The sequence below is a fragment of the Elephantulus edwardii genome, unplaced genomic scaffold (assembly GCF_000299155.1).
Source record: "Elephantulus edwardii isolate Elephantulus edwardi_28Jun2011 unplaced genomic scaffold, EleEdw1.0 scaffold00058, whole genome shotgun sequence".
NCBI classification, from domain to species: domain Eukaryota; kingdom Metazoa; phylum Chordata; class Mammalia; order Macroscelidea; family Macroscelididae; genus Elephantulus; species Elephantulus edwardii.
Genome location: NW_006399808.1, coordinates 626,673 through 629,232, shown reverse-complemented (window position 1 = coordinate 629,232; position 2,560 = coordinate 626,673). Strand labels below are relative to the sequence as shown.

General features: G+C 41.8%; 1 pseudogene; it reads left to right on the top strand.

The window, feature by feature from the left end:
• Nucleotides 1–649: 649 nt before the first annotated feature.
• On the top strand, nucleotides 650–1,146 carry LOC102846244 (annotated as a pseudogene).
• Nucleotides 1,147–2,560: the final 1,414 nt, after the last annotated feature.

Here is a 2,560-nt window from a genome sequence, read left to right as displayed (position 1 = left end):
GGGGAAGAAGAACAAACTGGGGAGGAGGGTAGGGAGAATGGTGCAGCAATGAAGGAATGAAAACCCAAAATCCCTGTAAATGTTCATTTAAACTAATAAAATTTAATAACGATTAAAAAAAAAAGAAAACCAATCAATGTAATTCACCACATTAACAAAACAAATAACAAGAACCATATGATCCTAGCAGTTGACGCAGGAAAAGAATTTGACAAAATCCAACACCCTTTCTGGTAAAGACAGAAAAATTGGAATAGAAGGGAACTTCCTCAACGTAGAGAAAAGTATATATGCAAAATGAAGAGCCAATATTATTTTCAATGGAGAAAGACTAAAAGCATTTTCCCTAAAAATAGAGACCAGACAAGGATGCCCATTGTCACCACTTCTACTCAATATTGTATTGGAAGTGCTTGCTAGAGCAATATGACAAGAAATAAAAGCAAGAAAATAAAAGGCATCCAGATCAGTAAAGAGATGGTTAAATTGCCGCTATATGTAGATGATATGATCGTGTACACAAAAAACCCAAAGGACTCAACAAAAGAACTGTTACAGCTAGTAGATCAACATAAGATCAATATCCAGGTCGCACCTAAGGCGGGTGCGCTGGCGGCGGCAGGAGAATACAGGATTCACAGGAAGTCGGATGGAGCACTATCGAAAAGCTGGCTGCGTGGAGCTCCCCGTGGCTTCTCCCATTCCCCAGCTACCTCCTAATACCCTGGAAATGCGAGTCCAAGCTGGCAGCAAAATCCGCAACCTTCTGGAGCTGGCTCTGGGGCAGTTAGAAGGAGGCAGCACCCGCCACGTGGTGTTTTCCGGCTCTGGTCGAGCAACAGGGAAGGTTGTCAGCTGTGCTGAGATTGTCAAAAGGCGGGTTCCAGGCCTGCATCAGCTCACCAAGCTGCGCTACCTGGAGACTGAGGACAGCTGGGTCCCTGCTTCACCTGACACAGGCCTAGACCCTCTCACAGTGCGCCGCCATGTGCCTGCAGTGTGGGTACTGCTCAGCCGGGAACCCCTGGACCCCAATGAATGTGGCTATCAGCCACCAGCGCACCCCCACCCCCTGGCCTGGGATCCACTCCTCGCTCGAACAGTGGCCCTCGACCACGAAGAAGGGCTCGAGACACCCAGCCCTGAGGACCTGCTCCACGCCAAGTATCTGAGATAAATGCTTTCTTCATTGGACCCCTCTAACTGATCAAGATCTCCAACAGAAGTGGTGCTTGCCAATCTGCTTCCCCTTCGTCCTAGAGTGGGAGAAGGGATTGCTGTGAGGAGTGACAGGTGTGGGGTCTCTCCTGGTTCCAGGATTGCTTAAGACCTCACTCTGCCTTCCACCTACAGTGCCTCTGATCTGCCTTTGAACAGAGGTCCAGAGAATAACTTAGGAAATAAAGATTTTAAGTGTTAAAAAAAAAGATCAATATCCAAAAATCAGTGAGATTCCTCTAGAGTAACAAAGAGAATAGAGAGAAGGAACCAAGAAAGCAATACCATTTATAATAGACAACAACAAATGCACTTAGGAGTGAATCTAACTAGAGATACAAAAGACCTATACAAATAAAATTACAGAACATTTTGAAAGGCACAACAAAAGACCAAAAAAAAAAAAGAAAAAAGGGAAAAGGTGCCCTGTTCATGAAAAGGAAGATTCAAGATTGTGAAAAGGACAATCCTACCAAAAACAATCCACATGTTCAATGCAATCCCAATACAGATAGCAAATTCCTTTTTCAAGGAGATCAAAAGGAAGATTTTCAGGTTTATATGGAGAGGAAAGAATCCTCAAATAAAATACTTCCGACAATGAAAAATGAAGTGGGAGGTATAGCAATCCTGGACCTCAAAAGCAACTACACAATGATAATAACCAAAACAGCATGGTACTTGCACAAGGACAGGTACATAGTCCAGTGGAACAGAACTGAGATCCCAGAAATAGACTCACTATCTATGGTCAACTGATTTTCAACAAGGAAATAAACTCTATCAAATGGGGAAATGACAACCTCTTCAACAAATAGTGCTGGCAAAACGGGACTAACTACATCCAGAAAGCTGAAACAGGATCCATATATCACACCATACACAAATATGAACTCAAGGTAGATCAGAAACCTGGGAGTAAAACCCAAAACCATAAAGTTCATAAGAGACAAACTGGGATCAAGCTTAGATGGTCTAGTCTATGGTAATAAAGAGACTGCCAAATACAGCCATAAATGCACAATCTGAAAAGGATAAAATTTATCAATGGGGCCTTCTAAATAGTATATCTCTGGAAACCCTAAGTCTCTGTAAACTTTCATTAAAATTATTTAAAAAATATTATATCTCTGTGTGCATCAAAAATATTTGCCAATAGAATGAAAAGAAAACCTACTGACTGGGAAAATACATTTGGCAATACCATTTCACACAACAGTCTAATGTCAAAATACAGAATCCTACAGGGCCTTTGCAAAAACAAGACAGATAATACAATTACAAAATGGATGAAAGACTTTTCACAGAGGAAGATATTAAAATGGCCAACACACCACAACAA